Genomic DNA, 15940 nt, shown 5'->3' with positions numbered 1-15940 from the left:
CCCTGGGCGTCCGGGGCCGAGCGCAGCCGCGAGTGCGCCGGCCACGGTAGTAAAGGCGCCTGCCCCGCCCCGAGTCGTGCGCGCGGGTGGGCGAGGACTCCAGGAAGTGTTGGCCTGCGCCTCTGCAGGTAGCCGAGTTCATTGACTCTGATGACCCACCGTCCTCCGCCAGTCAGCCTCTGGCCCCGGCCGCCAGAGGACGCGACCGTGCACTACAAGGCAGTTTCACGTGAGTGTAAACTTCTCCTGAGGAGAGAGATGATGCGTAAACCCTTACGGGTTTGGTTCCTTGGTCCCCAGATGCGGTTCCAACTCCTTCCCCTAGAACAAAACGTTGCCATTCCACGGGTGGGGCGTGGGGTGTCCTAGGGCGAGCGGTTTTTTTTTGTCACTGGTTCTTGCTCGTATTTTAGAACATGACTGAGAAGAGTGCAAAGCCCCATACCTCTATAGGAGGAAAGCTTCAGGTCTGTTGCACAAGAGGGGACACCGCTAGTGAGCTAGATATGTTTAAAACTGCTCACTGTACATCTTGGTTCCACGCGGATTTTGAGCACGCCTGGTATTGCCGCCCTGAAGCCTTCCGCGCATTCTGTCAGGCAGTTCTTCGCACGGTTTCCCTGTAGAGGGCAGGGTAGCCACCTTAGGGACGCAGCACTGTTGACCACATTAAAGTAATTTACCAACTGTGGTGTAAGGGGAGTCCCTGACAGTGACCCACAACAGGCAGATTCTTTGTTACCACACTGTCAATCACAGCTAATAAAATCTCTTTAAAAAGTGGTTGACTTGAAAGGCCGAGTGCCAAAGAGATCTTGAGTGTGCTGTTTTCACTGCCCAAATGGCTGCACTACCAGGAGCCAGCAACTTCCCTTTGGGTACCAGAGACCCGAGCCGCGTGCTCTCATCAGCTGCTTTCCTAGACGCATTAGCAGGGAACTGGTTTGGAAGCAGAGCAGACTGTATCACAGACAGCAGTTTATCCTCTAATACAATCTTGATGGTAATGTCACGTACATCCTCCCGCCACGTCTCATGTGCTTTGAATTTATGTGCAAATAATCAACTATGAAGATATTCCTTTCTGGTCACTTGGAAGTAGGCCCCTGTGGCAGCACACCCGTGTGCTTCATGCACAAGCATGTAGGACTACCCACAAGAAATGCAAGCTGGGGCTTGGCGGCGTGGCCTAGTGGCTAAGGTCCTCGCCTTGATCCCATATAGCCGCTGGTTCTAATCCCGGCAGCTCCACTTCCTCTCTCTCTCCTCTCAGTATATCTGACTTTGTAATAAAAACAAAATAAATCTTAAAAATAAAATAAAATAAAAAAAGAAATGCAAGCTGTCTCCCCAAATTGAAACACACGTATAAAAACCATATGTTTATTCTGAATATGGTTAGACATGGCCGACAGGGAGATGATTTCAAAAGCAAGTCGGGACATTGTTGAGAGGAAAAGAATGAGAGGTTGAATGGCACACTACTCTGTTGCTTTTATCGGGAGGGAATGCGTGAAGAACCGAGTTTGACCTGCAAAGAAAATGGGACGATGTTGATGCTGATATGGCCGGCATGAGGAAAGGGGACAGTACTCCATGTTCTTGATCTCAGAGCTGCATATGAGCAGAGAGCCCTGTGATTCAGATTATAAATGACTTTGATTAATCATATCTTCAGTAATGCACTTGGCAGACAATAAGAGAAAACAAGGAACGTTCTGAAAGAAAATATGTAGCATGAAGATGATAAGCTTGAATAATGAGAGCCTTTGGGATCTGCGTGTTTCAGAAGGGACAGGTAAGGCAGAGAAGGAATGGAGTTAGCAGAGAGGGCCAGGAAGTAGGATGGCAGCAACGTTAGTTCTGGGGAGACGACATAAACCCTTAATGCAACAGTACCTACAAGGTGATGGAGCGAAAGAGGCCCAGACAAGAGGCTGGGATAACTGGAGTCATGAAGCAGGAACGAGTTTGCTGGTTAATCTCTACCTCAGTGTAGCATCAGGCAGGACTTGTCTTCAGTTTCTGGATTCTGTTACATCAAATTTCCTCTCGGGTCCTGTGTACATCCTGACCTGTAAATTCAGACACTCTTGAGTCTATAACCGGCCAGTGTACCTATGAAGCCAGGGCTATCTGACAATGGCTGAATGCTGACCCAGCTCCTTACACGGACTCCCTGGCCAGTCACCCTGTCTCTCTGCACCGCATAGTGATGCCTTCCCACGAGGACGAGTGAGGGCTACACACCCATAAGGACAGATGCTGAGTGCAGAACTTGCTGGGGAGGGGGGAGCAGACAGCTCTTGTGTGTCCCCTGTGCCATTGCAGCCACAGGATCTGCTGCAGGCTGCATCTCCCGGAGTCTCCCTTCTGTGTACACAGCACTGCCCCTTGGCATAAAGCCACAATGACTCCTTGTAGTGCCGCCTCCTCTTGGATCGCCTGTCAGCGCTGGCACCCACAGCTGTCCTCCCTGGAGTTACTCTCTCTACACACTTGCCTCTGGTGCCCTCTCTGGTGGCTGTTGGACCCCCAGGTTCTGACCTTTGTATTTGCAGGCCATCAGATACCTGTGGCTTTACACTCTGCATCACCTTCACATCCATCTTCAGCTCTGTGAATCTAGAGGGGAGGACCTACAGATGTGCCTGAGAGACAGGGATGGGATGGGACTGGAGCAGCCCAATGGCCAGAATCCTTTCTTTTCACCAGGGACACCTGTGATTACTACTTGCCAGTACTAGCCATTTCATCACAGTATGCATTATCTGTGTGCCAGTTTTCCAAGACTAAGAGCCAAACTTTTCTCTGCCCTGGATAGTTACCTTCTTTAGGTGTACATTAAAGAGGCCTTTTGGTTGCTGTCTAGCACTCACTGAAGACCACAGGGGTGTGGCAGGCTTGAAGAGACAGGTGCTGCTGACTGGGACCCTCCATGGTTCTCTAGGGCTGTGCTATGGACAGGTGTCATGTGGAGGGGAGAGGGCTGCAACTGGCTTTCCCTGGTGGCTGCCATTGCCAGTGTAGCCCCTGACAATGACGTGGCACCACTTCCAGGCTTCCAGCTTTCCTCTTGCCCTCCCCGCCAGCACATTAGGTCCACACTGCACACTCCCATGGGCATGTGGGGTTCTGTGCAGGTTCCCGGGGGGGCTGCTATTAACACCCTCCTCTCTTCCTAGTGGTGAGTAATAGTCTTGGGCACTGTCTGATTGGCACTACATTAGGAAAGACAGTTGACATGCAGCCTCGCCACAGCTACCTAAACTGAGCAAGACTGGGGTTCTATGTTGAGTAGCATAGAGATGAGGATGGAAATGATAGCCCATGGTGATGTTCAGAAATAGTCCCCCTGATGTGAGTGTTGCATGCCTGGCTTAGAGGAATTTTGCATTTGAGTTGGATTGTGCTGATGTTTAATGAATAAGTAAAATATAATATTGTTTCCATTTAGTAGTTAATAATTACCAAGTGCTTAATGTTTGTTCAATGGAGCATGTAGGTTTCAAGTCCCACTCAAATCAACCAATTCCCAAAGACAATTTAAAAAGTTTGCTGCATTAAATTTTTTTTTGTAAGAATACTTTTAAAAATCCAGTTCTGAAGTCTTGGATCAATTCGTGTGATCTGAACTCATTTATATTACAGTCTTCATCGCGGTTGGCCTGATGGCCTGAGGTTGGAAAGCCCATGATTTCCACTGAATTGGCCCTACAGAGCTATAGCTAAGGAATCCAGGAGAGCTCTCTGTCTCCTTAGGGTGATATTTGTATCCTAGTAAATAAACAAGTGAATCCTTCTGGGGAGTAGAGAGAATAATCAGATACAAGACTGTGTGCTGAGAGATGACAGCGTAGGCTGACTTACCCAAAAGGGCATAGAGCAGAGGAAGCCACATGTCTCCTCTCCACATTTTTGGATGTTTGACTATTTCATAGTTGTATTTTTTTTTTAATTTTTGATGATGTTTACATAGTTGATTAGGGTGGGAAGTGTTGAAAATTATGAGAAAGTGGGTGAGACCATTGTTTCCACCTTTTCTTTTTCTTCCTCCTCTATCTGAGGGAAGGGAGAAATAAGGGGGAAAGCCATACTGGACCTCCCAACTGCTTCAGTACCCTGCGATGGGAAATGGCCACTTGATGTCATCCCAGAGTCTCCAATATGGAGCGTGCTCCCAGGGTTCTGCTCATGTAGTTTTGATAGTTCAGAAATGCTTTTGATTTCATAGACACAAGTGTAAGGAAATCATTCCAGGGCCCATTGGCTGACATAGTCCACCTCAGAGTCTTCATTTGCCTGGATATTTGCTGCCAAGCTTCACTGGGGTACATGACCACATTTTTCTCTGTAGGTTCCAATGAGCTGCCAAATCCTCCATGTGCATCTGGGTTTACTGTCCACTGCTCTGGCCAAGTTGCTGAAGAGGCCCAGCTCTGACACATGCACTCCATTGTCAGACCACAGGTCCTGCCACTCTCCACATGGTTGGAGATCTGTGTCCAGTGGTTTAATTGGGAGAACCCTCAGAGAAATCTCGTCTGAAGTGATCCTAGACTTGATTCTTGTGTGCACCTGCCAGTATGGTGTCCAGCTCATTCTGTCACTCACATCAGTCTACACACATACTGGCAGTTGTGATTGCTGGGACAAATTTATCTCCCCCATCTCTTATGCAAACTAGTAGGTGCTGTGACCCAGTCCAACCCTGCCCACCACACACTCTACCCTTACTACACCAGAGGAGCTGCAGGCCTGTCAGAATGGCCCCCAATAATCCCCACTGTACCAGCCCCCAGCCCTGGTTCCTGTAATTGCCATCACGTGCAGTGGACTGGTCCAGTCTGTGCCACATCTCCTTTAGCTCTTGTATGCATCGTTGGGCATTGAAGCCTAACTCAATACAACCGACTCCACCCTCCAGCCCACACTCGTGCCAGTGAGTACTGCCACCTGTATAGTCAAGCCCGCTCCTAGTTCTGGTTCTCATGCTCATCAGTGGGAGTTTCAGCCCATCAGTTTCCCAACTGGACCTATTCCCATTCCGTGAACTTGCACAGTGTATTTTTGTGTGTGTGTCTTCAGGAATTTCCTTCTTGTTAAGGACTGCCTTTTATTTTCATCAGGTAGAAGATCAGCAATGGTTTCATATTTTCCTTACTGAAGATTGTGGGAGACCCATGGGTGCCATGGGGGTTGCTAGCAGCGCCACCTTGTCCTGCAAGTTCAAGTAATCATGATTTTCCTGCCATCAGCATTGTAGGCCAGAACTCTCACACAAGACGTCTTGTTGTATTTGGATTGCAGATGTGCCCATACAGCCCATCTGAGCATCGAATCAGATGTCTGGAATACCTAGCAAAAATGCCACTTCCTCTCTAACTTGCTGGTCCTATGTCTGGTGTTCAGGCCCTGTGTCTTAACAGAGCTATGCTGTAGAGTCAGAAAAGTGAGTAATGTTTCAGTGGACTCACACTTATCTTAAACATGTCAACTTTCCCTATTTAACATTTTAGAGGCTGAAGGCCTAGGCCTATTGCTGGCAGCACCTAGCCAGCAGTCAGTCTGAACTCAGTCAGGTCAGTGAATGCTCTGAGTCCCAATTTCCTCTTCTGTGAAATGAGAAAAATAATTGACCTACTCTGACTCAGAATTCATCTATTCAATTAAAATTTATTGAGAATTTATCTTCATGTCAGGCACTGGGGGATAAGACATGACGTCTGGCCAGTAGAAGCCCTTTGTTGGGAATTTGATGGACCAGATAATATAATACACAGCCTTCATCCCTATTAGTTTAGTTATTATATGAAAGTAATAATGAGTGTCCAGAAGGGTGTGGAGTAATGGGAAGCCTTGTAGTGTTGGTGGGCAATGTAAGTGTAGTTTCTGGGGAAGAGAGTAGAGCAGTTTCTCAAAAAGCTAAAAATAGGTTAAAATCCTCGCCCAGCAAGTACCTGGGATCCCATATGGGCACCAGTTCATGTCCTGGCTGCTCCATTCCCCAGCCAGCTCTCTGTTTGTGGCCTGGGATCACATTAGCGGGCCGTTGCAGCCACATGGGAAGCCTGGAAGAAGCTCCTGACTCCTGACTTCAGATTGGCTCAGTTCTGGCAATTGTGGCTATTTGGGGAATGAACCAGCAGATAAAAGTGCTTCCTCTGTCTGTCATTCTTTCTCTCTGTAAATCTGCCTTTCCAATAAAGATAAATAAATCTTGAGGGGTGGGGGAAAGCTAAAAGTAGAATGACCCTGTGATGCAGCAGCCCCACTTCTAAGTTTTCAATGTGAAAGTGGGGACTCAAAGAGATACTTTAGCAGCATTATTAGATTATTAGCAATAGCCAAACGTGGAAACAATCCAAGTATCCCTCAACCAGTGGATGTATAACAAAATATGGTTCGGCATGAAGTGGAAGATATCTAGCCTTAAAAACAAACAAACAAAAGGAATCAGAAGCTGGCACTCTGGCATAGTAGTTTAAGCCTCTCCTGTTCCCTCTCCTGGCTCTGTAATTCTGCCTGTCAAATAAAAATAAATCTTGAAAAAAATAAAATCTGAGGTATGCCACATCATAGGTGAGCCTTGAAAATATTATGACATGTGAAATAAGCCAGACCCTGAAGGACAACTATTGACTGATTCCATTGGTATGAAGTTCCTAGAATGGAGAAGTTCATAGACACGGAAAGTCGAATAGAGGTACCCAAGGTCTGGAGGGGTTGGAGAGTAGAGAAGTTGGGTTTTATGAGTACAAAACTTCAGTTGGGGATGAAGAAGTAGTTCTGGAAAAATGTAGTGACAATGATTGCCAACATGTGAATGCATTTAATTCCACTGCTTGAAAATACCTTAAGTGATGAGTTTTATGCTAAGTATACTTTATCATGATTTTAAAAAACTTTATGATTTCTTAGATGCTATACAAATAAAAGCATTGTTAACTAGAATTTGGACTCCCAGGACTAAGTTTATAATCCATTCTTCTTTCAAAAAGTATTAGGTGTGTGAAGCCATTTTGTCATTATTTATTACAAGATATTGAAGAGCCTCCATTTAGATGGTAAATTACAATAGAACTCCATATCCCTTCCTCATACAAAAAAAAAAAAAGAATTTGAAATAGTTTACAAACATTGGGTTGATCAGACTAAATCCAACCAATACAAGACAAAATATAGAGAGATACAGAAGGGAGAACAGCAACAAAGCCAGGGAAGAGCTTATATTGATCAGACTTTAATAACTGCTTACACTGTTACTGCTTCAACACAACCACTGTGTGGATCTATGGTGCTTCATGCTCCCATTCTCACTTCTGGCCTTCGCTATATAATCACAGAACACTGAGCAGAAGCAGTTGAAGGACGTCAGACTCTGACCACTTCCTTACCTCTGAGCCCGCAGAACTTGGTTCAGTGCTTCAGGAAGCAAGTTCCTAGGCAGTGTCTGCCCACTTCCCTTGGCCTGGTAAAGCTCCACCCCTTTCCCCTGTACCCTGCACTGAGTCACCCTGTTATCTGGCAGGACTGCCTCTGACTCCCCAAGGCTCCCCTGTGCTCATGTTTCCTGTCCCAACCCTGCTCAATGAGCTGTTGCCCAAGATCCCATAGGTGGCCTGGAATAACCTCTCCCAGAAGACAGGTTAGAGTTCAACTTCTGCAGCGTGTCCCCAGCCCATATATCTTTAGTCTTCTCTGTGTAATTCCTAATAGAACACTGCTTCCCACTCCACCTTCCACTGCCCACTATAATCAATCTATTTCCAGTCATTTGTATACTGTCATCTTTGGCCTAATGGTCCTGTATTTAACTTCTCCTAGGAAATGAAATGTGGTCATTAAGAGTTCCTATTCATTTGCAATTCCAGTGTTTGGGCCCCTGTGGGAAACCTGAAAGAAGCCTCTGGCTTCCACCTCTGGCTTCTGCCTCACCTGGCTTCCACTTGGCTCAGCCCTGGGCCATTGCACTCATTTTGGGGAGTGAATCAGCAGATGGAGGACCTCTCTTTTGCTTTCTCTCTGTCTCTGTCTGTCTGTCTCTCTGTCTCTCTCTCACACACACACCACACAAACACTCAAAAAACAAGCTCCAGAGATGGGTTTCGTAGCACAGTGGGTAAGCCACGGCTTGGGATACTTGGCATCAGAGTGTCCGATGCCAACACATTCAGGGAGGCATGGGACCCTGCCACTCATGTGAGAGCTGCACATGGAGGGAGCTCTGAGTTTCTAGCTTTGGCATGGCTCAAGTCCTGTTTTCTTCTGGCATTTGGAAAATGAACCAGTGGCTGGAAGACCTCTCTCCATCTCTATTGCTGTGCGTTCCCAGTGGATGCATTACCAAGATTTGATATGCTCTGTGCCCCTACCCCTGGCTTAGTTAGGTGCTCTCCTGTGTATCTGTCTGCTCGGACTACCATGTTACCTCATGGTGCTCATTGGAATCATTAATTTTATTATCTCTTCCATTAGACTATGAAATTATTAAGTTTGGGATATGGTACATTTCTGCATCTGAAGTGCCTCTCATGACACCTAGCTTGTCAGGGAGTTGGTAAGTGTTTAGTAAATGAATAGAATGATTTATTAGGTAGGAAGCAAAGATAAGACTATGGTACTGATTTTATTTGAAGTTCTTAGAGTTGTTCAAGGATGATCAGAAATTGAAAGGAAGTGGAAAATAGTAAAGAGGAACAGGTCAGTCATTGTTCCTTATTGGGAGAACGGGGCCATGTGCGTTAGATTCATCCCTGTAGTTGTGAAAATGACAGATTCCACCTGGAGCTCCCAGCCACTATCTGCCATTCTGAACGTGTACCTCTGGATATAGCTTCAGAGTAAGCTCCTTTAAAACATTTTAAAAAAAATTATTTATGTATTTATTTATTTTAATTTTGTTTGAATGAGAGAGAGAAAGATGAGAGATCTTCTGTTTGCCAGTTCACTCCCCAAATGCCTGCAGCAGCCAGGACTGGGCCAAGTATGTTGGGAACTCAGGGCAGGTCTTCTATGTGGATGGTAAGGATATAAGTACTTGAGCCATCACCTGCTGCCTCTCAGGATGAGTCTAGCCTGAAGATGGATACAAAACAGAGCCAGGGCTCAAACCAGGCACCCTGATGTGGGATGCAGGAACCTTATGAGGTGATTTAAACTCCGTACCAAACATGGTTCCATGTTAAGAGTATTCTTATCACATGAGCAGTGAGACTTAAAAGCTTGGAAGGGACTGTGGCAGCTACGGGCAATGAGGAAGCACAATGATGACACAATGGAAATGCAGTTATAAGGAGAGCAAGGCCTGGAAGACTGCGGAGTAGGTTGATGGACACGAGATCTTGGAGACTCAGTATGGTTTGGTAGGAGTAGCAAAGTGTTGAAGCTGAGAGAAGCTGAGAGTTCACTCTGGAAGTGTGACTGGGAGTAGGAGGACTGAAGAGGGTGAACTTACCAGACTTGGAGTACAGGGTGAATATAAAGCATGCTATCAGAAGGAAGTTTGGGGCACAACTGGCCTCTGGGAAAATGGTGGTTCCGCTGATAAATGTGTTGTGTTGTTCTAATGAGTTCTACTTCAGCATACGTGTCTGAGAGGTCTGCGAGATATCCAGGGGAAGTTGAGCGAGACCATCAGTAGCGTGGGCTTAAGCATGACCAAAGACCAAAACGATGAGATGTGGGAGCACCCATAGTGTGAGGGAGGAAGAGGAAGAGGGAAATTTGAGCTCGAGTTTTCAAAAAGTGACAATCTTGGCCCTTTTTGACTTGCTTTCTATGCTAATAAACATGAAAACTCTAAATGGCAAATTTTACTGACAGTACGGAGCAAAATACACTTCTTTTTTTTTCTTAAGATTTATTTATTTTTATTTCAGTCAGATATAGATACATAGAGAGAAGAAGAGAGACAGAGAGGAAGATCTTCCATCCAGTGATTCACTCTCCAAGTGATTGCAACAGCCAGTGCTGTGCCAATCCGAAGCCAGGAGCCAGGAGCCTCTTCCGGGTCTCCCACGCGGGTACAGGATCCCAAGGCTCTGGGTCATCCTCAACTGCTTTTCCAGGCCACAAGCAGGGAGCTGGATAGGAAGTGGGGCTGCTGGGATTAGAACAGGTGCCCATATGGGATCCTGGCGCATTCAAGGTGAGGACTTGAGCCGCTGGGCCCTGAAATGCACTTCTGACGCATTGGTTCCTAGAAGGGCAGCGTCTTGTGGAACAGGTGGGAAATGGGAGTGGTAGTAGTGGGGCCAGGGACTTAAAGAAGGAACAGATGAGGGTACGTGGATAAAACATTACCTCATGAGTAAATCCTAACATGTATACAGGTACTATAAAAATTAATGGAAAATACAGCATTTTGAAAGAAAAACTATGCATGGGTTTCCAAATACTGTGCATGAAAATAATTGTTTTAATTCTGGTTTCTTATATGTACTTTAATGACTTGATTAACCAGACAGGGTCACATTCATTGCTTGAAAAAAGGTATATGGTCTTTCCAATCTGGCCTGTTAGGGTGTTGTATGAGGCATAACATGAAATATGACCAGATAACCAAACTATGTTATGCATGTCAGATGGACATGGTACTGAGCAGTTATGATAGGGTATTCTGGCATCAGAAAGCCCATTTCCAATCACAGTCTCCACTTCTGGGTGAATAAAGAATATTGCAGATGTGTAAAGGTTTTTAATTACTTAGTTATTTACTGATGTGTTTTGCTCATTTGCATTTTATTACTTGGTTTTAGATGGTAAATCCCTGAGAGTTTTTACTGAGAACAAAATTACATGCTTTGAAATAATAAAGCAGGCAATCACCATCAATAAGAGTCCTGCGTTTTCTCCTGTTTATATACATAAAGCTTACTTAACCGGGAAGGGAAAGGAAGAACAATGGCTTGATGGTTGTCTAGGGCTACTACTAGTGTTTTTTCAGTCTGAAGTGAATTGCCAACAACCTGTGTTCTGGGAAATTGCTGTAACTGGAGTTTAATCTGTTGCATTCCCTTGGGTAAAATGAAGCTGTTGGGTGAGGTATCTGTACTATTTTCCAAACTGTAAACCAGGATGTGAACCGACAAGGGACTTTTTCTTTCTTCTGAGTTGTGACGATTTTCCTGCACCTGATTCTTGAAGCTTCTACTTGATTGTTGAATAATAGGATTTGTTTTTTGCCCATTGCCTGGGTATGTCCACCTTCTGACTTCATTGCATTGTCAATGTATCCTTTAGCTTCTCTGCCAAGTTGCCTAAGTCCAGGGCTGCATGAGAGTGTGAGCGGGGCTGCTATGAATACCTGACTGCTCCCCTGGTTCTGGTTGATGTCCTGACTCTGAAAACAGATTGCTACCAAGGCCTGTCTTTTCTCCTGAAATAGTGACTCTTATTGTTTTGGGGCAATTTATAGAAAGCACAGGAACCTCTTAATGTCCCTTGAAGCTAAGTGGCCATAAAGTATCTTCTTGGCAGTCTTTTCACTTCTTGATATTTTATCTTCTGTCAGTGTGTGTGTGTGTGTGTATCACTTATCAGTCTTATCTGTTAACAAGCATTAATGAACAGATGCAAAAGCTGCCAGTTTAAGAAAATAAATGTTCTGTCCCCGGGTCTGCCTGGGTTCGGGGGCTGCTCCCTTCAGGGTGAGTACACCAAGGGGGGGAAGTCTCCGTGACTGGGTAGGTCCGGGGCCAACCAACACCTTCATTGGGTGGTGAACGGGATTGGAGAGGGGCACGAATTGGGCCTGGGGGTTTAAACTTCCGGCAGCCGGGAGGCTGCTGGTGGGCCTCAGGATGGGGCTCTTACTCAGATCCCGACTCCAGCCACCATGTGCACATGGTGAGCTGTCCCCGGGCGGCCAGTGCACCACTTGGCACCAGGCTTTACCTGCTCACCTCCTGGCCGGGGAGCTCCGGGGTTTTGGTTCTTTGAATCGCTGCTTAGGTAGCTCCAGGTTGATCCCATTATGCCTCTGGGATTCCCAATGACAGTAACTCTTCCTTCGAAGAACTTGTAATCACTTAACAATGCTGAGCAGTGAACACCAGTTCATGCAAAACCTAAGGGTCGGGACTTGTCCAGCAGGATGTCCTTTTACCTGACATGATGATGGATCAGCAGACGGGTCACATTAGAGAGAGCCATAACATTAACTGGTACTTGAAAACTCATGAGGTCCTGTTTTATCCACGTACCCTCATCTGTGTGGGCCACACCCTATGGAAGTTCTAGCCCCACTAGTTAGCTCAAGAGTTTGGGTGGTGACGGACTAAGCTAGGTGTGACCAAGGAGCCTGCCATCAATCACAGGTAAAGGAACCGACAACATTCTGGACTGGTCAAGGCAGCAGCACCCGAATGTGCATCCTGAATAGGGTGTGGGGTAGGCCGGGCTGCAACATTCACCAGCTCATATACGGCCAAATGGAAGGCCAGACTGCACCAGGCACTGGCCCAAAATACATTGGCATGTATGAGAACCGGGTCTGGGAGGGGATCAAGTGGAGGAACTTGGGAAACTCCCCTGGCGAGTCAAAGCTCCCGCTGGTGAACATGTGGTCCAGACCTGGGGGTCGGACAAACTGGGCAAAGTAGCTCCAACAGTTGGCTAATGTGTAAATTGGTATTGGAACAGGATGTACTGGGCAGGACTGAACAAACCTTAGCCTACAAGTGAAACTAGAAACCAGGATGGAGCACAGGTCCTGCCGAGTTAGGCTCTTGCACCTACTGCTCTGCATGAGTCAAGGATGCTAAGCCACCTTGTCTAAGGCAGAGGCCAGGACAAGTGAGGGACTGAGCCAAGCTGAGTCAGAGCAACCACTGGCATGCGCGTGATCTATGGCTGGGAACAGGCCTGGTTGGGGAGCTAAGGAGACACCCTAACTGGATTGAGGTTCCCACCAAGGGGCACGTGGGCTGGAATGGGGGCTGTGTTCTAATCAGGAAACAGTTGTAGTCTCCCCTGGCACAAGTGTGGACTGGGATTGGATGCACCAGGCTAGATCCCAACACCCTCTGGCGTTCTGGAGGACCAGGGTAGATGTGGGACGGACTAGGCTAGGTTTCAACCCCTACTGAGCCATATGTAAGCCGAATGTGGGTATGGACAAGCCATAGCTGGGCTGAAACATCCAACAATAAGAACCAGAATGGGTTGAAAGCCAGCCAGGAAAAGCCACTGTTCCTGCTAGGACAGGAGGTGAACTGAGTAGGGCTGGCTCATGGACACCCTGGTATGCGCAAAATCTGGCATTGGGAGGGGTTCTGATGGAGGAGCCTGGGCAACTCCTCTGGCAGGACACAGTCCCTGCAGGTAAGTGCAAGAAGCATGATAGGAAACAGCCCAGAATAGGCCATGGAAAGTTTCCCACTGGCATATATTTGGCATGGGTTGGGGGCAGACCAGGCTGAATCAGTTCACGTCATCCACTGGCAAATCCGATCACCAGAACAGAGTGTGGGTCGGGCCAGGTTCAGTTGCAACAAAAACCAGTGCACAATACGGAATGCCAAGGTGAGGTTGCCTGTACTGGATGTGACCACAGCACCCAACCAGCACGCATGAGAACCAGGAAGGGAGGGGGCAGAGCCAGCAGGGGGATTAAGGGGCTGGTCCCCTTGCTGGACAGCTACTCCCACTGGAGAGCGTGGGCTGGGATGGGGACAGACCAGACTGGGCAGGGCTACAACACCTGTGTGCCTCGTGTGGACTAGATCGGGGAAAAGCCAGGCTGGGCTGATTATTCCTACTGGTGCAAACAAAATTAGAGTGGGTGAGGGTTGTCTGGGCTTAGCTGCAGCATCAGCTGGCAGAAGCTGGTACTGGGGTCTAATTCTGTCAAGTCAAACCACAGAACCACCTGAAGAGTGCATAAACCAGGAATGAGAGAGACCTGGGAGGGAAATAGTGGGCTCCTTCCCTCTTGGGTTACCACTCCCACGGGAGGGCATGAAAACTAGGACAGGGGCTGGGGTGGCTAGACAGAGAGGCACTCAACAACAGCCATGAGGGCTGGATAGTTGAGCTGGTTAGATGGAACTAAGCTTCAATACCCATTTACATGTACGAGAGCTAAATGGGATGTGGGACAGACTGGACTAGTCTGCTACACATACTGGAAAACCAGGGTAGGGGGCGGGCCTGGTGGGAGTTATTGTGGGTCGCTCTGACTAGGCTGCAGCTCCCACTGTTTATGCGAGGGCTGAGTATGTGCTGGGCAGAACCAGGCTGGACTGCAACACCCATTGGTTCCAGTGGAATTCGGGGCTGAAAACAGAACCAACTCAGCAATTGCAACCACCAGCTGATCGTGGTGATGGACAGTGCCGGACCTTGTGCTTGCTGGAACGCACAAGAATCTTGCCTGGGAATACCTCAAAGTTTCTTTGGAGATCTCTCCAATCGAAATGCCGGACTCAGAACCCTAACCAAGAAAAGACAGAAGACAGAACAAGTCAGTCAACCACCTCAGCTATATGTTGGCAGCGAAAGACTGGGCAAATGGAGACTCTATGATGGACTATGTCAATTAGTGGATTCTTCAACGACCTCATCATGCTTGGAGTGGCAAGACCGGCCGCGATTCATAACTGGTGAACTATCAAAACCACTTGAGCAAGTATCTCAGAGCATGCCCCACATCTGGGACTTGGGGTGGGTGGGAAACTGGGTGGGGCTTCTCCCTTAATATCCCCCTTTACCTCAGATACATGAAGGAAACAATATGGAAATAATAGTCTTACCCACTTCCCTATAGCCCTTGAACTTTTATACCGTGATTAACTATGTAAAGATTGTCAAAAACATAATAAAAGAAAAATCTTTAAAAAAAAGAAAAGAAATGTTGAGTTACAAACTACGTCAATTATATGATTTACTTAAGGAGTCACAAATGGAGTTGACCTGTTAATATTTCCAGTAACATTTCTTTAAAAATGTCATTTAGGGCCCTGCGTGATAGTGTACCAGCTAAAGTCCTCGCCTTGAACGCACAGGGATCCCATATGGGCTCCGGTTGTAAACCCGGTGGCCCTGCTTCCCATACAGCTCCCTGCTTGTGGCCTGGGAAAGCAGTCGAGGATGTCCCAAAGCCTTGGGACACCACACCTGAGTGGGAGACCCAGAAGAGGCTCCTGGCTCCTGGCTTTAGATGGGCTCAACTCCAGCTGTTGCGGCCACTTGGGGAGTGAACCATCGGACGGAAGATCTTCGTCTCTGTCTCTCCTCCTGTCTATATCTGCCTTTCCAATGAAAATAAATATGTCTTAAGAAAAAAAAATGCCATGTAAGCCCTGTTTTTTTTAAGTATAAAGAAGTCCATATTTCATTTGTTTTATAAAGCCAAACATTATGGAAGGATATAGAAGAAAATGTAGAGGTTTTCCTTTCCTATATTCTTTCAGTACAACTCTCTAAAAGCAATAGTTGTTAATACTGTATTTAGCTTCTTGTATAAATATTCTAAGTATATAAAACCTAACATATTTACACACAACATTTGCACCCAAATGGCCATACTCTTTGTATACCATAGTGTTCTTTTATTTTGTTTTCTTTTTCTTTTTCACTTATAATACCTGAATTTTGTCATATTACCATGTATCAGCTGGGCTCTTTCTTTTAAATAACTACATGACTTTTTGTTGTGTGTGTGTGTGAGTGAGAGAGAGAGAGAGACAATTTTTAAGGACATTTTATTTGAAAGGCAGAGTAACAGAGAGAGAGAGACAGACAGATACACAGGGAGAGAAAATTAGAGAGAAAAATCTTGAATTTATTAATTTACTGCCCCCAAATGCCCACAAGAGCCAGGACTAGACCAGAGCAAAGCCAGGAGTTAGAAACTTTGTCTACTACATGGATGACAAAAATCCTGAGTACTTGGGCCATCATGAGTTTCCTCACAGGTAGCTGGGTAGAGTAGCTG

At 46.5% G+C, this 15940-nt stretch overlaps 1 protein-coding gene across 2 annotated transcripts in view; it reads left to right on the top strand.

The window, feature by feature from the left end:
- MCF2L2 (MCF.2 cell line derived transforming sequence-like 2) overlaps nt 1-15940 on the top strand; it is a 261237-nt gene that overhangs the window by 189222 nt on the left and 56075 nt on the right. The window lies entirely within an intron of this gene.

This window comes from Ochotona princeps, chromosome 3, assembly GCF_030435755.1.
Source record: "Ochotona princeps isolate mOchPri1 chromosome 3, mOchPri1.hap1, whole genome shotgun sequence".
In the NCBI taxonomy this organism is placed as follows: Eukaryota; Metazoa; Chordata; class Mammalia; order Lagomorpha; family Ochotonidae; genus Ochotona; species Ochotona princeps.
Note: the sequence above shows the minus strand (reverse complement) of the source record. Positions and strands in the feature narration are given on the sequence as shown.